Consider the following 24,278-nt stretch of genomic DNA (forward strand, 5'->3'; position numbering starts at 1 on the left):
TTTCATCTGAGGATATTTCCTTTTTCACCATAGCCCTCTATGGGCTTCCAAATATCACTTTGCCAATTCCACAAGAACTGTCTTAGCGAAAGTCTTCCTGAGGGGAAAGCTGTAACTCTGTGAGACGATTTCACAGAAAACAAAGAAGTTTCTCAGAAAGCTTCTTTCTCTTTGTTATCGGAGGATATTTCCTTTGGCCCTATAGTCTTCAAAGGGATCTGAAATATCTGTTCTCAGATTCCACAGAAATAAGGCTAGCAAAGAGATCCACGAAATACAGATGTAACTCTGTGAGATGAATTAACAGAACACTAAGCAGTTTCTCAGAAATCTTCTTTCCAGATTTCATCTGAGGATATTTCCTTTTTCACCATAGCCCTCTATGGGCCTCCAAATATCACTTTGCCAATTCCACAAGAACTGTCTTAGCGAAAGGCTTCTTGAGGGGAAAGCTGTAACTCTGTGAGATGATTTCACAGAACACAAAGAAGTTTCTCAGAAAGCTTCTTTCTCTTTGTTATCCGAGGATATTTCCCTTGGCCCTATAGTCTTCAAAGGGATCCGAAATATCTGTTCTTAGATTCCACAGAAATAAGGCTAGCAAGGAGATCCACGAAATACAGATGTAACTCTGTGAGATGAATTAACAGAACACTAAGCAGTTTATCAGAAAGCTTCTTTCCAGATTTCATCTGAGGATATTTCCTTTTTCACCATAGCCTTCTAAGGGCTTCAAAATATCACTTTCCCAATTCCACAAGAACTCTCTTAGCGAAAGGTTTCTTTAGGGGAGAGCTGTAACTCTGTGAGATGATTTCACAGAACACAGAGAAGTTTCTCAGAAAGCTTCCTTCCAGATTTCATCTGAGGATATTTCCTTTTTCACCATAGCCCTCTATGGGCTTCCAAATATCACTTTGCCAATTACACAAGATCTGTCTTAGCGAAAGGCTTCTTGAGGGGAAAGCTGTAACTCTGTGAGATGATTTCACAGAACACAAAGAAGGTTCTCAGAAAGCTTCTTTCTCTTTGTTATCGGAGGATATTTCCTTTGGCCCTATATTCTTTAAAGGGATCCGAAATATCTGTTCTCAGATTCCACAGAAATAAGGCTAGCAAAGAGATCCACGAAATACAGATGTAACTCTGTGAGATGAATTAACAGAACACTAAGCGGTTTCTCAGAAAGCTTCTTTCCAGATTTCATCTGAGGATATTTCCTTTATCACCGTAGCCCTCTATGGGCTTCCAAATATCACTTTGCCAATTCCACAAGAACTGTCTTAGCGAAAGGCTTCTTGAGGGGAAAGCTGTAACTCTGTGATACAACTTCCCAGAACACAAAGAAGTTTCTCAGAAAGCTTCTTTCTCTTTGTTATCGGAGTATATTAACTTTGGCCCTATAGTCTTCAAAGGGATCCGAAATATCTGTTCTCAGATTCCACAGAAATAAGCCTAGCAAAGAGATCCACGAAATACAGATGTAACTCTGTGAGATGAATTAACAGAACACTAAGCAGTTTCTCAGAAAACTTCTTTCCAGATTTCATCTGAGGATATTTCCTTTTTCACCATAGCCCTCTAAGGGCTTCCAAATATCACTATGCCAATTCCACAAGAACTGTCTTAGCGAAAGTCTTCTTGAGGGGAAAGCTGTAACTCTGTGAGACGATTTCACAGAACACAAAGAAGTTTCTCAGAAAGCTTCTTTCTCTTTGTTATCGGAGGATATTTCCTTAGGCCCTATAGTCTTCAAAGGGATCCGAAATATCTGTTCTCAGATTCCACAGAAATAAGGCGAGCAAAGAGATCCACGAAATACAGATGTAACTCTGTGAGATGAATTAACAGAACACTAAGCAGTTTCTCAGAAAGCTTCTTTCCAGATTTCATCTGAGGATACTTCCTTTTTCACCATAGCCCTCTATGGGCTTCCGAATATCACTTTGCCAATTCCACAAGAACTCTCTTAGCAAAAGGCTTCTTCAGGGGAAAGCTGTAACTCTGTGAGATGATTTCACAGAACACAAAGAAGTTTCTCAAAAAGCTTCTTTCTCTTTGTTATCGGAGGATATTTCCTTTGGCCCTATAGTCTTCAAAGGGATCCGAAATATCTGTTCTCAGATTCCACAGAAATAAGGCTAGCAAAGAGATCCACGAAATACAGATGTAACTCTGTGAGATGAATTAACAGTACACTAAGCAGTTTCTCAGAAAGCTTCTTTCCAGATTTCATCTGAGGATATTTCCTTTTTCACCATAGCCCTCTAAGGGCTTCCAAATATCACTTTGCCAATTCCACAAGAACTGCCTTAGCGAAAGGCTTCTTGAGGGGAAAGCTGTAACTCTGTGAGATGATTTCACAGAACACAAAGAAGTTTCTCAGAAAGCTTCTTTCTCTTTGTTATCGGAGGATATTTCCTTTGGCCCTATAGTCTTCAAAGGGATCCGAAATATCTGTTCTCAGATTCCACAGAAATAAGGCTAGCAAAGAGATCCACGAAATACAGATGTAACTCCGTGAGATGAATTAACAGAACACTAAGCAGTTTCTCAGAAAGCTTCTTTCCAGATTTCATCTGAGGATATTTCCTTTTTCACCATAGCCCTCTATGGGCTTCCGAATATCACTTTGCCAATTCCACAAGAACTGCCTTAGCGAAAGGCTTCTTGAGGGGAAAGCTGTAACTCTGTGAGATGATTTCACAGAACACAAAGAAGTTTCTCAGAAAGCTTCTTTCTCTTTGTTATCGGAGGATATTTCCTTTGGCCCTATAGTCTTCAAAGGGATCCGAAATATCTGTTCTCAGATTCCACAGAAATAAGGCTAGCAAAGAGATCCACGAAATACAGATGTAACTCCGTGAGATGAATTAACAGAACACTAAGCAGTTTCTCAGAAAGCTTCTTTCCAGATTTCATCTGAGGATATTTCCTTTTTCACCATAGCCCTCTATGGGCTTCCGAATATCACTTTGCCAATTCCACAAGAACTCTCTAAGCGAAAGGCTTCTTGAGGGGAAAGCTGTAACTCTGTGAGTTGATTTCACAGAACACAAAGAAGTTTCTCAGAAAGCTTCTTTCTCTTTGTTATCGGAGGATATTTCCTTTGGCCCTATAGTCTTCAAACGATCCGAAATATCTGTTCTCAGATTTCACAGAAATAAGGCTAGCAAAGAGATCCACGAAATAGAGATGTAACTCTGTGAGATGAATTAACAGAACACTAAGCAGTTTCTCAAAAAGCTTCTTTCCAGATTTCATCTGAGGATATTTCCTTTTTCACCATAGCCCTCTATGGGCTCCGAAATATCACTTTGCCAATTCCACAAGAACTGTCTTAGTTAAAGGCTTCTTAAGGGGAAAGCTGTAACTCTGTGAGATGATTTCACAGAACATAAGGAAGTTTCTCAGAAAGCTTCTTTCTCTTTGTTATCGGAGGATATTTCCTTTGGCCCTATAGTCTTCAAAGTGATCCGAAATATCTGTTCTCAGATTCCACAGAAATAAGGCTAGCAAAGAGATCCACGAAATACAGATGTAACTCGGTGAGATGAATTAACAGAACACTAAGCAGTTTCTCAGAAAGCTTCTTTCCAGATTTCATCTGAGGATATTTCCTTTTTCACCATAGCCCTCTATGGGCTTCCAAATATCACTTTGCCAATTCCGCAAGAACTGTCTTAGCGAAAGGCTTCTTGAGGGGAAAGCTATAACTCTGTGAGATGATTTCACAGAACACAAAGAAGTTTCTCAGAGAGCTTCCTTCTCTTTAATATCGGAGGATAATTCCTTTGGCTCTATAGTCTTCAAAGGGATCCGAAATATCTGTTCTCAGAATCCACAGAAATAAGGCTAGCAAAGAGATCCACGAAATACAGATGTAACTCTGTGAGATGAATTAACAGAACACTAAGCAGTTTCTCAGAAAGCTTCTTTCCAGATTTCATCTGAGGATATTTCCTTTTTCACCATAGCCCTCTATGGGCTTCCAAATATCACTTTTCCAATTCCACAAGAACTGTCTTAGCGAAAGGCTTCTTGAAGGGAAAGCTGTAACTCTGTCAGATGATTTCACAGAACACAAAGAAGTTTCTCAGAAAGCTTCTTTCTCTCTGTGATCGGAGGATATTTCCTTTAGCCTTTTACTCTTCAAAGTGATCCGAAATATCTGTTCTCAGATGACACAGAAATAAGGCGAGCAAAGAGATCCACGAAATACAGATGTAACTCTGTGAGATGAATTAACAGAACACTAAGCAGTTTCTCAGAAAGCTTCTTTCCAGATTTGATCTCAGGATATTTCCTTTTTCAACATAGCCCTCTATGGGCTTCAAAATTTCACTCTGCCAATTCCACAAGAAGTGTCTTAGCGAAAGGCTTCTTGAGGGGAAAGCTGTAACTCTGTGAGATGATTTCACAGAACGCAAAGAAGTTTCTCAGAAAGCTTCTTTCTCTTTTTTATCGGAGGATATTTCCTTTGGCCCTATAGTCTTCAAAGGGATCCGAAATATCTGTTCTCAGATTCCACAGAAATAAGGCTAGCTAAGAGATCCACGAAATACAGATGTAACTCTGTGAGATGAATTAACAGAACACTAAGCAGTTTCTCAGAAAGCTTCTTTCCAGATTTCATCTGAGGATATTTCCTTTTTCACCATAGCCCTCTATGGGCTTCCAAATGTCACTTTGCCAATTCCACAATAACTGTCTTAGCGAAAAGCTTCTTGAGGGGAAAGCTGTAACTCTATGAGATGATTTTACAGAACGCAAAGAAGTTTCTCAGAAAGCTTCTTTCTCTTTCTTATCGGAGGATATTTCCTTTGGCCCTATAGTTTTCAAAGGGATCCGAAATATCTGTTCTCAGATTCCACAGAAATTGGGCTAGCAAAGAGATCCACGAAATACAGATGTAACTCTGTGAGATGAATTAACAGAACACTAAGCAGTTTCTCAGAAAGCTTTTTTCCAGATTTCATCTGAGGATATTTCCTTTTTCAACATAGCCCTCTATGAGCTTCAAAATGTCACGCTGCCAATTCCACAAGAACTGTCTTAGCGAAAGGCTTCTTGAGGGGAAAGCTGTAACTCTGTGAGATGATTTCACAGAACACAAAGAAGTTTCTCAGAAAGCTTCTTTCTCTTCGTTATCGGAGGATATTTCCTTTGGCCCTATAGTCTTCAAAGGGATACGAAACATCTGTTCTCAGATTCCACAGAAATAACGCTAGCAAAGAGATGCACGAAATACAGATGTAACTCTGTGAGATGAATTAACAGAACACTAAGCAGTTTCTCAGAAAGCTTCTTTCCAGATTTCATCTGAGGATATTTCCTTTTTCACCATAGCCCTCTATGGGCTTCCAAATGTCACTTTGCCAATTCCACAATAACTGTCTTAGCGAAAGGCTTCTTGAGGGGAAAACTGTAACTCTATGAGATGATTTCACAGAACGCAAAGAAGTTTCTCAGAAAGCTTCTTTCTCTTTGTTATAGGAGGATATTTCCTTTGGCCCTATAGTCTTCAAAGGGATCCGAAATATCTGTTCTCAGATTCCACAGAAATAAGGCTAGCAAAGAGATCCACGAAATACAGATGTAACTCCTTGAGATGAATTAACAGAACACTGAGCAGTTTCTCAGAAAGCTTCTTTCCAGATTTCATCTGAGGATATTTCCTTTTTCACCATAGCCCTCTATGGGCTTCCAAATATCACTTTGCCAATTCCACAAGAACTGTCTTAGTGAAAGGCTTCTTGAGGGGAAAGCTGTAACTCTGTCAGATGATTTCACAGAACACAAAGAAGTTTCTCAGAAGGCTTCTTTCTCTTTGTTATCTGAGGATATTTCCTTTGGCCCTATAGTCTTCAAAGGGATCCGGAATATCTGTTCTCAGATTCCACAGAAATAAGGCTAGCAAAGAGATCCACGAAATACAGATGTAACTCTGTGAGATGAATTAACAGAACACTAAGCAGTTTCTCTGAAAGCTTCTTTCCAGATTTCTTCTGAGGATATTTCCTTTTTCAAAATAGCCCTCTATGGGCTTCCAAATATAACTTTGCCAATTCCGCAAGAACTGTCTTAGCGAAAGGCTTCTTGAGGGGAAAGCTGTAACTCAGTGAGATGATTTCACAGAACACAAAGAAGTTTCTCAGAAAGCTGCTTTCTCTTTGTTATCGGAGGATATTTCCTTTGGCCCTATAGTCTTCAAAGGGATCCGAAATATCTGTTCTCAGATTCCACAGAAATAAGGCTAGCAAAGAGATCCACGAAATACAGATGTAACTCTGTGAGATGGATTAACAGAACACTAATCGGTTTCTCAGAAAACTTCTTTCCAGATTTCATCTGAGGATATTTCCTTTTTCACCATAGCCCTCTATGGGCTTCCAAATATCACTTTGCCAATTCCACAAGAACTGTCTTAGCGAAAGGCTTCTTGAGGGGAAAGCTGTAACTCTGTGTGATGATTTCACAGAACACAAAGAAGTTTCTCAGAAAGCTTCTTTCTCTTTCTTATCGGGGGATATTTCCTTTGGCCCTATAGTCTTAAAAGGGATCCGAAATATCTGTTCTCAGATTCCACAGAAATAAGGCGAGCAAAGAGATCCACGAAATACAAATGTAACTCTGTGAGATGAATTAACAGAACACTAAGCAGTTTCTCAGAAAGCTTCTTTCCAGATTTCATCTGAGGATATTTCCTTTATCACCATAGCCTTCTATATGCTTCCAAATATCAGTTTGCCAATTCCACAAGAACTGTCTTAGCGAAAGGCTTCTTGAGTGGAAAACTGTAATTCTGTGAGATGATTTCACAGAACACAAAGAAGTTTCTCAGAAAGCTTCTTTCTCTTTGTTATCGGAGGATATTTCCTTTGGCCCTATAGTCTTCAAAGCGATCCGAAATATCTGTTCTAAGATTCCAGAGAAATAAGGCTAACAAAGAGATTCACGAAATACAAATGTAACTCTGTGAGATGAATTAACAGAACACTAAGCAGTTTCTCAGAAAAGTTCTTTCCAGATTTCATCTGAGGATATTTCCTTTTTCACCAGAGCCCTCTATGGGCTTCCAAATATCACTTTGCCAATTCCACAAGAACTGTCTTAGCGAAAGTCTTCCTGAGGGGAAAGCTGTAACTCTGTGAGACGATTTCACAGAAAACAAAGAAGTTTCTCAGAAAGCTTCCTTCACTTTGTTATCGGAGGATATTTCCTTTGTCCCTATAGTCTTCAAAGGGATCTGAAATATCTTTTCTCAGATTCCACAGAAATAAGGCTAGCAAAGAGATCCACGAAATACAGATGTAACTCTGTGAGATGAATTAACAGAACACTAAGCAGTTTCTCAGAAAACTTCTTTCCAGATTTCATCTGAGGATATTTCCTTTTTCACCATAGCCCTGTATGGGCTTCCAAATATAACTTTGCCAATTCCACAAGAACTGTCTTAGCGAAAGGCTTCTTGAGGGGAAAGCTGTAACTCTGTGATATGATTTCACAGAACACAAAGAAGTTTCTCAAAAAGCTTCTTTCTCTTTGTTATCTGAGGATATTTCCTTTGGCCCTATAGTCTTCAAAGGGATCCGAAATATCTGTTCACAGATTCCACAGAAATAAGGCGAGCAAAGGGATCCACGAAATACAAATGTATCTCTGTGAGATGAATTAACAGAACACTAAGCAGTTTCTCAGAAAGCTTCTTTCCAGATTTCATCTGAGGATATTTCCTTTTTCACCATAGCCCTCTATGGGCTTCCAAATATCACTTTGCCAATTCCACAAGAACTGTCTTAGCGAAAGGCTTCTTGAAGGCAGAGCTGTAACTCTGTGAGATGATTTCACAGAACACAAAGAAGTTTCTCAAAAAGCTTCTTTCTCTTTGTTATCCGAGGATATTTCCTTTGGCCCTATAGTCTTCAAAGGGATCCGAAATATCTGTTCTTAGATTCCACAGAAATAAGGCTAGCAAGGAGATCCACGAAATACAGATGTAACTCTGTGAGATGAATTAACAGAACACTAAGCAGTTTCTCAGAAAGCTTCTTTCCAGATTTCATCTGAGGATATTTCCTTTTTCACCATAGCCATCTAAGGGCTTCAAAATATCACTTTTCCTATTCCACAACAACTGACTTAGCGAAAGGTTTCTTTAGGGGAGAGCTGTAACTCTGTGAGATGATTTCACAGAACACAAAGAAGTTTCTCAGAAAGCTTCTTTCCAGATTTCATCTGAGCATATTTCCTTTTTCACCATAGCCCTCTATGGGCTTCCAAATATCACTTTGCCATTTCGACAAGAACTGTCTTAGCGAAAGGCTTCTTGAGAAGAAAGCTGTAACTCTGTGAGATGATTTCACAGAACACAAAGAAGTTTCTCAGAAAGCTTCTTTCTCTTTGTTATCGGAGGATATTTCCTTTGGCCATATAGTCTTCAAAGGGATCCGAAATATCTGTTCTCAGATTCCACAGAAATAAGGCTAGCAAAGAGATCCACGAAATACAGATGTAACTCTGTGAGATGAATTAGCAGAACACTAAGCAGTTTCTCAGAAAGCTTCTTTCCAGATTTCATCTGAGGATATTTCCTTTTTCACCATAGCCTTCTATGGGCTTCCAAATATCACTTTGCCAATACCACAAGAACTGTCTTAGCGAAAGGCTTCTTGAGGGGAAAGCTGTAACTCTGTGAGATGATTTCACAGAACACAAAGAAGTTTCTCATGAAATTTCTTTCTCTTTGTTATCGGAGGATATTTCCTTTGGCCCTATAGTCTTCAAAGGGATCCGAAATATCTGTTCTCAGATTCCACAGAAATAAGGCTAGCAAAGAGATCCACGAAATACAGATGTAACTCGGTGAGATGAGTTAACAGAACACTAAGCAGTTTCTCAGAAAAGTTCTTTCCAGATTTCATCTGAGGATATTTCCTATTTCACCATAGCCCTCTATGGGCTTCCAAATATCACTTTGCCAATTCCAGAAGAACTGTCTTAGCGAAAGGCTTCTTGAGGGGAAAGCTGTAACTCTGTGTGATGATTTCACAGAACACAAAGAAGTTTCTCAGAAAGCTTCTTTCTCTTTCTTATCGGGGGATATTTCCTTTGGCCCTATAGTCTTAAAAGGGATCCGAAATATCTGTTCTCAGATTCCACAGAAATAAGGCGAGCAAAGAGATCCACGAAATACAAATGTAACTCTGTGAGATGAATTAAGAGAACACTAAGCAGTTTCTCAGAAAGCTTCTTTCCAGATTTCATCTGAGGATATTTCCTTTATCACCATAGCCTTCTATATGCTTCCAAATATCAGTTTGCCAATTCCACAAGAACTGTCTTAGCGAAAGGCTTCTTGAGTGGAAAACTGTAATTCTGTGAGATGATTTCACAGAACACAAAGAAGTTTCTCAGAAAGCTTCTTTCTCTTTGTTATCGGAGGATATTTCCTTTGGCCCTATAGTTTTCAAAGCGATCCGAAATATCTGTTCTAAGATTCCAGAGAAATAAGGCTAACAAAGATATTCAAGAAATACAAATGTAACTCTGTGAGATGAATTAACAGAACACTAAGCAGTTTCTCAGAAAAGTTCTTTCCAGATTTCATCTGAGGATATTTCCTTTTTCACCATAGCCCTCTATAGGCTTCCAAATATCACTTTGCCAATTCCACAAGAACTGTCTTAGCGAAAGTCTTCCTGAGGGGAAAGCTGTAACTCTGTGAGACGATTTCACAGAAAACAAAGAAGTTTCTCAGAAAGCTTCCTTCACTTTGTTATCGGAGGATATTTCCTTTGGCCCTATAGTCTTCAAAGGGATCTGAAATATCTGTTCTCAGATTCCACAGAAATAAGGCTAGCAAAGTGATCCACGAAATACAGATGTAACTCTGTGAGATGAATTAACAGAACACTAAGCAGTTTCTCAGAAAACTTCTTTCCAGATTTCATCTGAGGATATTTCCTTTTTCACCATAGCCCTCTATGGGCCTCCAAATATCACTTTGCCAATTCCACAAGAACTGTCTTAGCGAAAGGCTTCTTGAGGGGAAAGCTGTAACTCTGTGAGATGATTTCACAGAACACAAAGAAGTTTCTCAGAAAGCTTCTTTCTCTTAGTTATCGGAGGATATTTCCTTTGACCCTATAGTCTTCAAAGGGATCCGAAATATCTGTTCTTAGATTCCACAGAAATAAGGCTAGCAAGGAGATCCACGAAATACAGATGTAACTCTGTGAGATGAATTAACAGAACACTAAGCAGTTTCTCAGAAAGCTTCTTTCCAGATTTCATCTGAGGATATTTCCTTTTTCACCATAGCCATCTAAGGGCTTCAAAATATCACTTTTCCTATTCCACAACAACTGACTTAGCGAAAGGTTTCTTTAGGGGAGAGCTGTAACTCTGTGAGATGATTTCACAGAACACAAAGAAGTTTCTCAGAAAGCTTCTTTCCAGATTTCATCTGAGCATATTTCCTTTTTCACCATAGCCCTCTATGGGCTTCCAAATATCACTTTGCCATTTCGACAAGAACTGTCTTAGCGAAAGGCTTCTTGAGAAGAAAGCTGTAACTCTGTGAGATGATTTCACAGAACACAAAGAAGTTTCTCAGAAAGCTTCTTTCTCTTTGTTATCGGAGGATATTTCCTTTGGCCATATAGTCTTCAAAGGGATCCGAAATATCTGTTCTCAGATTCCACAGAAATAAGGCTAGCAAAGAGATCCACGAAATACAGATGTAACTCTGTGAGATGAATTAACAGAACACTAAGGAGTTTCTCAGAAAGCTTCTTTCCAGATTTCATCTGAGGATATTTCCTTTTTCACCATAGCCCTCTATGGGCTTCCAAATATCACTTTGCCAATTCAAGAAGAACTGTCTTAGCGAAAGGCTTCTTGAGGGGAAAGCTGTAACTCTGTGAGACGATTTCACAGAACACAAAGAAGTTTCTCAGAAAGCTTCTTTCTCTTTGTTATCGGAGGATATTTCCTTTGGCCCTATAGTCTTCAAAGGGATCCGAAATATCTGTTCTCAGATTCCACAGATATAAGGCTAGCAAAGAGATTCACAAAATACAGATGTAACTCTGTGAGATGAATTAACAGAACACTAAGCCGTTTCTCAGAAAGCTTCTTTACAGATTTCATCTGAGGATATTTCCTTTTTCACCATAGCCCTCTATGGGCTTCCAAATACACTTTGCCAATTACACAAGAACTGTCTTAGCTAAAGGCTTCTTGAGGGGAAAGCTGTAACTCTGTGAGATGATTTCACAGAACACAAAGAATTTTCTCAGAAAGCTTCTTTCTCTTTGTTATCGGAGGATATTACCTTTGGCCCTATAGTCTTCAACGGGATCCGGAATATCTGTTCTCAGATTCCACAGAAATAAGGCTATCAAAGAAATCCACGAAATACAGATGTAACTCTGTGAGATGAATTAGCAGAACACTAAGCAGTTTCTCAGAAAGCTTCTTTCCAGATTTCATCTGAGGATATTTCCTTTTTCACCATAGCCTTCTATGGGCTTCCAAATATCACTTTGCCAATACCACAAGAACTGTCTTAGCGAAAGGCTTCTTGAGCGGAAAGCTGTAACTCTGTGAGATGATTTCACAGAACACAAAGAAGTTTCTCATGAAATTTCTTTCTCTTTGTTATCGGAGGATATTTCCTTTGGCCCTATAGTCTTCAAAGGGATCCGAAATATCTGTTCTCAGATTCCACAGAAATAAGGCTAGCAAAGAGATCCACGAAATACAGATGTAACTCGGTGAGATGAGTTAACAGAACACTAAGCAGTTTCTCAGAAAAGTTCTTTCCAGATTTCATCTGAGGATATTTCCTATTTCACCATAGCCCTCTATGGGCTTCCAAATATCACTTTGCCAATTCCAGAAGAACTGTCTTAGCGAAAGGCTTCTTGAGGGGAAAGCTGTAACTCTGTGTGATGATTTCACAGAACACAAAGAAGTTTCTCAGAAAGCTTCTTTCTCTTTCTTATCGGGGGATATTTCCTTTGGCCCTATAGTCTTCAAAGGGATCCGAAATATCTGTTCTCAGATTCCACAGAAATAAGGCGAGCAAAGAGATCCACGAAATACAAATGTAACTCTGTGAGATGAATTAACAGAACACTAAGCAGTTTCTCAGAAAGCTTCTTTCCAGATTTCATCTGAGGATATTTCCTTTATCACCATAGCCTTCTATATGCTTCCAAATATCAGTTTGCCAATTCCACAAGAACTGTCTTAGCGAAAGGCTTCTTGAGTGGAAAACTGTAATTCTGTGAGATGATTTCACAGAACACAAAGAAGTTTCTCAGAAAGCTTCTTTCTCTTTGTTATCGGAGGATATTTCCTTTGGCCCTATAGTCTTCAAAGCGATCCGAAATATCTGTTCTAAGATTCCAGAGAAATAAGGCTAACAAAGATATTCACGAAATACAAATGTAACTGTGTGAGATGAATTAACAGAACACTAAGCAGTTTCTCAGAAAAGTTCTTTCCAGATTTCATCTGAGGATATTTCCTTTTTCACCAGAGCCCTCTATGGGCTTCCAAATATCACTTTGCCAATTCCACAAGAACTGTCTTAGCGAAAGTCTTCCTGAGGGGAAAGCTGTAACTCTGTGAGACGATTTCACAGAAAACAAAGAAGTTTCTCAGAAAGCTTCCTTCACTTTGTTATCGGAGGATATTTCCTTTGGCCCTATAGTCTTCAATGGGATCTGAAATATCTGTTCTCAGATTCCACAGAAATAAGGCTAGCAAAGTGATCCACGAAATACAGATGTAACTCTGTGAGATGAATTAACAGAACACTAAGCAGTTTCTCAGAAAACTTCTTTCCAGATTTCATCTGAGGATATTTCCTTTTTCACCATAGCCCTCTATGGGCCTCCAAATATCACTTTGCCAATTCCACAAGAACTGTCTTAGCGAAAGGCTTCTTGAGGGGAAAGCTGTAACTCTGTGAGATGATTTCACAGAACACAAAGAAGTTTCTCAGAAAGCTTCTTTCTCTTAGTTATCGGAGGATATTTCCTTTGACCCTATAGTCTTCAAAGGGATCCGAAATATCTGTTCTTAGATTCCACAGAAATAAGGCTAGCAAGGAGATCCACGAAATACAGATGTAACTCTGTGAGATGAATTAACAGAACACTAAGCAGTTTCTCAGAAAGCTTCTTTCCAGATTTCATCTGAGGATATTTCCTTTTTCACCATAGCCTTCTAAGGGCTTCAAAATATCACTTTTCCAATTCCACAAGAACTCTCTTAGCGAAAGGTTTCTTTAGGGGAGAGCTGTAACTCTGTGAGATGATTTCACAGAACACAAAGAAGTTTCTCAGAAAGCTTCCTTCGAGATTTCATCTGAGGATATTTCCTTTTTCACCATAGCCCTCTATGGGCTTCCAAATATCACTTTGCCAATTCCACAAGATCTGTCTTAGCGAAAGGCTTCTTGAGGGGAAAACTGTAACTCTGTGAGATGATTTCACAGAACACAAAGAAGTTTGTCAGAAAGCTTCTTTCTCTTTGTTATCGGAGGATATTTCCTTTGACCCTATAGTCTTCAAAGGGATCCGAAATATCTGTTCTCAGATTCCACAGAAATAAGGCGAGCAAAGAGATCCACGAAATAGAGATGTAACTCTGTGAGATGAATTAACAGAACACTAAGGAGTTTCTCAGAAAACTTCTTTCCAGAATTCATCTGAGGATATTTCCTTTTTCACCATAGCCCTGTATGGGCTTCCAAATATAACTTTGCCAATTCCACAAGAACTGTCTTAGCGAAAGGCTTCTTGAGGGGAAAGCTGTAACTCTGTGATATGATTTCACAGAACACAAAGAAGTTTCTCAAAAAGCTTCTTTCTCTTTGTTATCTGAGGATATTTCCTTTGGCCCTATAGTCTTCAAAGGGATCCGAAATATCTGTTCACAGATTCCACAGAAATAAGGCGAGCAAAGGGATCCACGAAATACAAATGTATCTCTGTGAGATGAATTAACAGAACACTAAGCAGTTTCTCAGAAAGCTTCTTTCCAGATTTCATCTGAGGATATTTCCTTTTTCACCATAGCCCTCTATGGGCTTCCAAATATCACTTTGCCAATTCCACAAGAACTGTCTTAGCGAAAGGCTTCTTGAAGGCAGAGCTGTAACTCTGTGAGATGATTTCACAGAACACAAAGAAGTATCTCAAAAAGCTTCTTTCTCTTTGTTATCCGAGGATATTTCCTTTGGCCCTATAGTCTTCAAAGGGATACGAAATATCTGTTCTTAGATTCCACAGAAATAAGGCTAGCAAGGAGATCCACGAAATACAGATGTAACTCTGTGAGATGAATTAACAGAACACTAAGCAGTTTCTCAGAAAGCTTCTTTCCAGATTTCATCTGAGGATATTTCCTTTTTCACCATAGCCCTCTAAGGGCTTCAAAATATCACTTTTCCAATTCCACAAGAACTGTCTTAGCGAAAGGTTTCTTTAGGGGAGAGCTGTAACTCTGTGAGATGATTTCACAGAACACAAAGAAGTTTCTCAGAAAGCTTCTTTCCAGATTTCATCTGAGGATATTTCCTTTTTCACCATAGCCCTCTATGGGCTTCCAAATATCACTTTGCCAATTCCACAAGAACTGTCTTAGCGAAAGGCTTCTTGAGGGGAAAGTTGTAACTCTGTGAGATGATTTCACGGAACACAAAGAAGTTTCTCAGAAAGCTTCTTTCTCTTTGTTATCGGAGGATATTTCCTTTGGCCCTATAGTCTTCAAAGGGATCCGAAATATCTGTTCTCAGATTCCACAGAAATAAGGCTAGCAAAGAGATCCACGAAATACAGATGTAACTCTGTGAGATGAATTAGCAGAACACTAAGCAGTTTCTCAGAAAGCTTCTTTCCAGATTTCATCTGAGGATATTTCCTTTTTCACCATAGCCTTCTATGGGCTTCCAAATATCACTTTGCCAATACCACAAGAACTGTCTTAGCGAAAGGCTTCTTGAGGGGAAAGCTGTAACTCTGTGAGATGATTTCACAGAACACAAAGAAGTTTCTCATGAAATTTCTTTCTCTTTGTTATCGGAGGATATTTCCTTTGGCCCTATAGTCTTCAAAGGGATCCGAAATATCTGTTCTCAGATTCCACAGAAATAAGGCTAGCAAAGAGATCCACGAAATACAGATGTAACTCGATGAGATGAGTTAACAGAACACTAAGCAGTTTCTCAGAAAAGTTCTTTCCAGATTTCATCTGAGGATATTTCCTATTTCACCATAGCCCTCTATGGGCTTCCAAATATCACTTTGCCAATTCCAGAAGAACTGTCTTAGCGAAAGGCTTCTTGAGGGGAAAGCTGTAACTCTGTGTGATGATTTCACAGAACACAAAGAAGTTTCTCAGAAAGCTTCTTTCTCTTTCTTATCGGGGGATATTTCCTTTGGCCCTATAGTCTTAAAAGGGATCCGAAATATCTGTTCTCAGATTCCACAGAAATAAGGCGAGCAAAGAGATCCACGAAATACAAATGTAACTCTGTGAGATGAATTAACAGAACACTAAGCAGTTTCTCAGAAAGCTTCTTTCCAGATTTCATCTGAGGATATTTCCTTTATCACCATAGCCTTCTATATGCTTCCAAATATCAGTTTGCCAATTCCACAAGAACTGTCTTAGCGAAAGGCTTCTTGAGTGGAAAACTGTAATTCTGTGAGATGATTTCACAGAACACAAAGAAGTTTCTCAGAAAGCTTCTTTCTCTTTGTTATCGGAGGATATTTCCTTTGGCCCTATAGTCTTCAAAGCGATCCGAAATATCTGTTCTAAGATTCCAGAGAAATAAGGCTAACAAAGATATTCACGAAATACAAATGTAACTGTGTGAGATGAATTAACAGAACACTAAGCAGTTTCTCAGAAAAGTTCTTTCCAGATTTCATCTGAGGATATTTCCTTTTTCACCAGAGCCCTCTATGGGCTTCCAAATATCACTTTGCCAATTCCACAAGAACTGTCTTAGCGAAAGTCTTCCTGAGGGGAAAGCTGTAACTCTGTGAGACGATTTCACAGAAAACAAAGAAGTTTCTCAGAAAGCTTCCTTCACTTTGTTATCGGAGGATATTTCCTTTGGCCCTATAGTCTTCAAAGGGATCTGAAATATCTGTTCTCAGATTCCACAGAAATAAGGCTAGCAAAGTGATCCACGAAATACAGATGTAACTCTGTGAGATGAATTAACAGAACACTAAGCAGTTTCTCAGAAAACTTCTTTCCAGATTTCATCTGAGGATATTTCCTTTTTCACCATAGCCCTCTATGGGCCTTAAAATATCACTTTGCCAATTCCACAAGAACTGTCTTAGCGAAAGGCTTCTTGAGGGGAAAGCTGTAACTCTGTGAGATGATTTCACAGAACACAAAGAAGTTTCTCAGAAAGCTTCTTTCTCTTAGTTATCGGAGGATATTTCCTTTGACCCTATAGTCTTCAAAGGGATCCGAAATATCTGTTCTTAGATTCCACAGAAATAAGGCTAGCAAGGAGATCCACGAAATACAGATGTAACTCTGTGAGATGAATTAACAGAACACTAAGCAGTTTCTCAGAAAGCTTCTTTCCAGATTTCATCTGAGGATATTTCCTTTTTCACCATTGCCATCTAAGGGCTTCAAAATATCACTTTTCCTATTCCACAACAACTGACTTAGCGAAAGGTTTCTTTAGGGGAGAGCTGTAACTCTGTGAGATGATTTCACAGAACACAAAGAAGTTTCTCAGAAAGCTTCTTTCCAGATTTCATCTGAGCATATTTCCTTTTTCACCATAGCCCTCTATGGGCTTCCAAATATCACTTTGCCATTTCGACAAGAACTGTCTTAGCGAAAGGCTTCTTGAGAAGAAAGCTGTAACTCTGTGAGATGATTTCACAGAACACAAAGAAGTTTCTCAGAAAGCTTCTTTCTCTTTGGTATCGGAGGATATTTCCTTTGGCCATATAGTCTTCAAAGGGATCCGAAATATCTGTTCTCAGATTCCACAGAAATAAGGCTAGCAAAGAGATCCACGAAATACAGATGTAACTCTGTGAGATGAATTAACAGAACACTAAGGAGTTTCTCAGAAAGCTTCTTTCCAGATTTCATCTGAGGATATTTCCTTTTTCACCATAGCCCTCTATGGGCTTCCAAATATCACTTTGCCAATTCAACAAGAACTGTCTTAGCGAAAGGCTTCTTGAGGGGAAAGCTGTAACTCTGTGAGACGATTTCACAGAACAAAAAGAAGTTTCTCAGAAAGCTTCTTTCTCTTTGTTATCGGAGGATATTTCCTTTGGCCCTATAGTCTTCAAAGGGATCCGAAATATCTGTTCTCAGATTCCACAGATATAAGTCTAGCAAAGAGATTCACAAAATACAGATGTAACTCTGTGAGATGAATTAACAGAACACTAAGCCGTTTCTCAGAAAGCTTCTTTACAGATTTCATCTGAGGATATTTCCTTTTTCACCATAGCCCTCTATGGGCTTCCAAATACACTTTGCCAATTACACAAGAACTGTCTTAGCTAAAGGCTTCTTGAGGGGAAAGCTGTAACTCTGTGAGATGATTTCACAGAACACAAAGAATTTTCTCAGAAAGCTTCTTTCTCTTTGTTATCGGAGGATATTACCTTTGGCCCTATAGTCTTCAACGGGATCCGGAATATCTGTTCTCAGATTCCACAGAAATAAGGCTATCAAAGAAATCCACGAAATACAGATGTAACTCTGTGAGATGAATTAGCAGAACACTAAGCAGTTTCTCAGAAAGCTTCTTTCCAGATTTCATCTGAGGATATTTCCTTTTTCACCATAGCCTTCTATGGGCTTCCAAATATCACTTTGCCAATACCACAAGAACTGTCTTAGCGAAAGGCTTCTTGAGCGGAAAGCTGTAACTCTGTGAGATGATTTCACAGAACACAAAGAAGTTTCTCATGAAATTTCTTTCTCTTTGTTATCGGAGGATATTTCCTTTGGCCCTATAGTCTTCAAAGGGATCCGAAATCTCTGTTCTCAGATTCCACAGAAATAAGGCTAGCAAAGAGATCCACGAAATACAGATGTAACTCGGTGAGATGAGTTAACAGAACACTAAGCAGTTTCTCAGAAAAGTTCTTTCCAGATTTCATCTGAGGATATTTCCTATTTCACCATAGCCCTCTATGGGCTTCCAAATATCACTTTGCCAATTCCAGAAGAACTGTCTTAGCGAAAGGCTTCTTGAGGGGAAAGCTGTAACTCTGTGTGATGATTTCACAGAACACAAAGAAGTTTCTCAGAAAGCTTCTTTCTCTTTCTTATCGGGGGATATTTCCTTTGGCCCTATAGTCTTAAAAGGGATCCGAAATATCTGTTCTCAGATTCCACAGAAATAAGGCGAGCAAAGAGATCCACGAAATACAAATGTAACTCTGTGAGATGAATTAACAGAACACTAAGCAGTTTCTCAGAAAGCTTCTTTCCAGATTTCATCTGAGGATATTTCCTTTATCACCATAGCCTTCTATATGCTTCCAAATATCAGTTTGCCAATTCCACAAGAACTGTCTTAGCGAAAGGCTTCTTGAGTGGAAAACTGTAATTCTGTGAGATGATTTCCCAGAACACAAAGAAGTTTCTCAGAAAGCTTCTTTCTCTTTGTTATCGGAGGATATTTCCTTTGGCCCTATAGTCTTCAAAGCGATCCGAAATATCTGTTCTAAGATTCCAGAGAAATAAGGCTAACAAAGATATTCACGAAATACAAATGTAACTGTGTGAGATGAATTAACAGAACACTAAGCAGTTTCTCAGAAAAGTTCTTTCCAGATTTCATCTGAGGATATTTCCTTTTTCACCAGAGCCCTCTATGGGCTTCCAAATATCACTTTGCCAATTCCACAAGAACTGTCTTAGCGAAAGTCTTCCTGAGGGGAAAGCTGTAACTCTGTGAGACGATTTCACAGAAAACAAAGAAGTTTCTCAGAAAGCTTCCTTCACTTTGTTATCGGAGGATATTTCCTTTGGCCCTATAGTCTTCAAAGGGATCTGAAATATCTGTTCTCAGATTCCACAGAAATAAGGCTAGCAAAGTGATCCACGAAATACAGATGTAACTCTGTGAGATGAATTAACAGAACACTAAGCAGTTTCTCAGAAAACTTCTTTCCAGATTTCATCTGAGGATATTTCCTTTTTCACCATAGCCCTCTATTGGCCTCCAAATATCACTTTGCCAATTCCACAAGAACTGTCTTAGCGAAAGGCTTCTTGAGGGGAAAGCTGTAACTCTGTGAGATGATTTCACAGAACACAAAGAAGTTTCTCAGAAAGCTTCTTTCTCTTAGTTATCGGAGGATATTTCCTTTGACCCTATAGTCTTCAAAGGGATCCGAAATATCTGTTCTTAGATTCCACAGAAATAAGGCTAGCAAGGAGATCCACGAAATACAGATGTAACTCTGTGAGATGAATTAACAGAACACTAAGCAGTTTCTCAGAAAGCTTCTTTCCAGATTTCATCTGAGGATATTTCCTTTTTCACCATAGCCTTCTAAGGGCTTCAAAATATCACATTTCCAATTCCACAAGAACTCTCTTAGCGAAAGGTTTCTTTAGGGGAGAGCTGTAACTCTGTGAGATGATTTCACAGAACACAAAGAAGTTTCTCAGAAAGCTTCCTTCGAGATTTCATCTGAGGATATTTCCTTTTTCACCATAGCCCTCTATGGGCTTCCAAATATCACTTTGCCAATTCCACAAGATCTGTCTTAGCGAAAGGCTTCTTGAGGGGAAAACTGTAACTCTGTGAGATGATTTCACAGAACACAAAGAAGTTTGTCAGAAAGCTTCTTTCTCTTTGTTATCGGAGGATATTTCCTTTGACCCTATAGTCTTCAAAGGGATCCGAAATATCTGTTCTCAGATTCCACAGAAATAAGGCGAGCAAAGAGATCCACGAAATAGAGATGTAACTCTGTGAGATGAATTAACAGAACACTAAGGAGTTTCTCAGAAAACTTCTTTCCAGAATTCATCTGAGGATATTTCCTTTTTCACCATAGCCCTGTATGGGCTTCCAAATATAACTTTGCCAATTCCACAAGAACTGTCTTAGCGAAAGGCTTCTTGAGGGGAAAGCTGTAACTCTGTGATATGATTTCACAGAACACAAAGAAGTTTCTCAAAAAGCTTCTTTCTCTTTGTTATCTGAGGATATTTCCTTTGGCCCTATAGTCTTCAAAGGGATCCGAAATATCTGTTCACAGATTCCACAGAAATAAGGCGAGCAAAGGGATCCACGAAATACAAATGTATCTCTGTGAGATGAATTAACAGAACACTAAGCAGTTTCTCAGAAAGCTTCTTTCCAGATTTCATCTGAGGATATTTCCTTTTTCACCATAGCCCTCTATGGGCTTCCAAATATCACTTTGCCAATTCCACAAGAACTGTCTTAGCGAAAGGCTTCTTGAAGGCAGAGCTGTAACTCTGTGAGATGATTTCACAGAACACAAAGAAGTATCTCAAAAAGCTTCTTTCTCTTTGTTATCCGAGGATATTTCCTTTGGCCCTATAGTCTTCAAAGGGATCCGAAATATCTGTTCTTAGATTCCACAGAAATAAGGCTAGCAAGGAGATCCACGAAATACAGATGTAACTCTGTGAGATGAATTAACAGAACACTAAGCAGTTTCTCAGAAAGCTTCTTTCCAGATTTCATCTGAGGATATTTCCTTTTTCACCATAGCCCTCTAAGGGCTTCAAAATATCACTTTTCCAATTCCACAAGAACTGTCTTAGCGAAAGGTTTCTTTAGGGGAGAGCTGTAACTCTGTGAGATGATTTCACAGAACACAAAGAAGTTTCTGAGAAAGCTTCTTTCCAGATTTCATCTGAGGATATTTCCTTTTTCACCATAGCCCTCTAAGGGCTTCCAAATATCACTTTGCCAATTCCACAAGAACTGTCTTAGCGAAAGGCTTCTTGAGGGGAAAGTTGTAACTCTGTGAGATGATTTCACGGAACACAAAGAAGTTTCTCAGAAAGCTTCTTTCTCTTTGTTATCGGAGGATATTTCCTTTGGCCCTATAGTCTTCAAAGGGATCCGAAATATCTGTTCTCAGATTCCACAGAAATAAGGCTAGCAAAGAGATCCACGAAATACAGATGTAACTCTGTGAGATGAATTAACAGAACACTAAGGAGTTTCTCAGAAAGCTTCTTTCCAGATTTCATCTGAGGATATTTCCTTTTTCACCATAGCCCTCTATGGGCTTCCAAATATAACTTTGCCAATTCCACAAGAACTGTCTTAGCGAAAGGCTTCTTGAGGGGAAAGCTGTAACTCTGTGAGACGATTTCACAGAACACAAAGAAGTTTCTCAGAAAGCTTCTTTCTCTTTGTTATCGGAGGATATTTCCTTAGGCCCTATAGTCTTCAAAGGGATCCGAAATATCTGTTCTCAGATTCCACAGATATAAGGCTAGCAAAGAGATTCACAAAATACATATGTAACTCTGTGAGATGAATTAACAAAACACTAAGCCGTTTCTCAGAAAGCTTCTTTACAGATTTCATCTGAAGATATTTCCTTTTTCACCATAGCCCTCTATGGGCTTCCAAATACACTTTGCCAATTCCACAAGAACTGTCTTAGCGAAAGGCTTCTTGAGGGGAAAGCTGTAACTCTGTGAGATGATTTCACAGAACACAAAGAAGTTTCTCAGAAAGCTTCTTTCTCTTTGTTATCGGAGGATAATTCCTTTGGCCCTATAGTCTTCAAAGGGATCCGGAATATCTGTTCTCAGATTCCACAGAAATAAGGCTAGCAAAGAAATCCACGAAATATAGATGTAACTCTGTGAGATGAATTAGCAGAACACTAAGCAGTTTCTCAGAAAGCTTCTTTCCAGATTTCATCTGAGGATATTTCCTTTTTCACCATAGCCCTCTATGGGCTTCCAAATATCACATTGCCAATACCACAAGAACTGTCTTAGCGAAAGGCTTCTTGAGGGGAAAGCTGTAACTCTGTGAGTTGATTTCACAGAACACAAAGAAGTTTCTCATGAAGCTTCTTTCTCTTTGTTATCGGAGGATATTTCCTTTGGCCCTTTAGTCTTCAAAGGGATCCGAAATATCTGTTCTAAGATTCCAGAGAAATAAGGCTAGCAAGGAGATCCACGAAATACAGATGTAACTCTGTGAGATGAGTTAACAGAACACTAAGCACTTTCTCAGAAAAGTTCTTTCCAGATTTCATCTGAGGATATTTCCTTTTTCACCATAGCCCTCTATGGGCTTCCAAATATCACTTTGCCAATTCCAGAAGAACTGTCTTGGCGAAAGGCTTCTTGAGGGGAAAGCTGTAACTCTGTGAGATGATTTCACAGAACACAAAGAAGTTTCTCAGAAAGCTTCTTTCTCTTTCTTATCGGAGGATATTTCCTTTGGCCCTATAGTCTTCAAAGCGATCCGAAATATCTGTTCTAAGATTCCAGAGAAATAAGGCTAACAAAGAGATCCACGAAATACAAATGTAACTCTGTGAGATGAATTAACAGAACACTAAGCAGTTTCTCAGAAAAGTTCTTTCCAGATTTCATCTGAGGATATTACCTTTTTCACCATAGCCCTCTATGGGCTTCCAAATATCACTTTGCCAATTCCACAAGAACTGTCTTAGCGAAAGTCTTCCTGAGGGGAAAGCTGTAACTCTGTGAGACGATTTCACAGAAAACAAAGAAGTTTCTCAGAAAGCTTCTTTCTCTTTGTTATCGGAGGATATTTCCTTTGGCCCTATAGTCTTCAAAGGGATCTGAAATATCTGTTCTCAGATTCCACAAAAATAAGGCTAGCAAAGAGATCCACGAAATACAGATGTAACTCTGTGAGATGAATTAACAGAACACTAAGCAGTTTCTCAGAAATCTTCTTTCCAGATTTCATCTGAGGATATTTCCTTTTTCACCATAGCCCTCTATGGGCCTCCAAATATCACTTTGCCAATTCCACAAGAACTGTCTTAGCGAAAGGCTTCTTGAGGGGAAAGCTGTAACTCTGTGAGATGATTTCACAGAACACAAAGAAGTTTCTCGGAAAGCTTCTTTCTCTTTGTTATCCGAGGATATTTCCTTTGGCCCTATAGTCTTCAAAGGGATCCGAAATATCTGTTCTTAGATTCCACAGAAATAAGGCTAGCAAGGAGATCCACGAAATACAGATGTAACTCTGTGAGATGAATTAACAGAACACTAAGCAGTTTATCAGAAAGCTTCTTTCCAGATTTCATCTGAGGATATTTCCTTTTTCACCATAGCCTTCTAAGGGCTTCAAAATATCACTTTCCCAATTCCACAAGAACTCTCTTAGCGAAAGGTTTCTTTAGGGGAGAGCTGTAACTCTGTGAGATGATTTCACAGAACACAGAGAAGTTTCTCAGAAAGCTTCCTTCCAGATTTCATCTGAGGATATTTCCTTTTTCACCATAGCCCTCTATGGGCTTCCAAATATCACTTTGCCAATTACACAAGATCTGTCTTAGCGAAAGGCTTCTTGAGGGGAAAGCTGTAACTCTGTGAGATGATTTCACAGAACACAAAGAAGGTTATCAGAAAGCTTCTTTCTCTTTGTTATCGGAGGATATTTCCTTTGGCCCTATATTCTTTAAAGGGATCCGAAATATCTGTTCTCAGATTCCACAGAAATAAGGCTAGCAAAGAGATCCACGAAATACAGATGTAACTCTGTGAGATGAATTAACAGAACACTAAGCGGTTTCTCAGAAAGCTTCTTTCCAGATTTCATCTGAGGATATTTCCTTTATCACCGTAGCCCTCTATGGGCTTCCAAATATCACTTTGCCAATTCCACAAGAACTGTCTTAGCGAAAGGCTTCTTGAGGGGAAAGCTGTAACTCTGTGATACAACTTCCCAGAACACAAAGAAGTTTCTCAGAAAGCTTCTTTCTCTTTGTTATCGGAGTATATTAACTTTGGCCCTATAGTCTTCAAAGGGATCCGAAATATCTGTTCTCAGATTCCACAGAAATAAGGCTAGCAAAGAGATCCACGAAATACAGATGTAACTCTGTGAGATGAATTAACAGAACACTAAGCAGTTTCTCAGAAAACTTCTTTCCAGATTTCATCTGAGGATATTTCCTTTTTCACCATAGCCCTCTAAGGGCTTCCAAATATCACTATGCCAATTCCACAAGAACTGTCTTAGCGAAAGTCTT

Source organism: Macaca nemestrina, chromosome 3 (assembly GCF_043159975.1).
Source record: "Macaca nemestrina isolate mMacNem1 chromosome 3, mMacNem.hap1, whole genome shotgun sequence".
Classification (NCBI taxonomy): domain Eukaryota; kingdom Metazoa; phylum Chordata; class Mammalia; order Primates; family Cercopithecidae; genus Macaca; species Macaca nemestrina.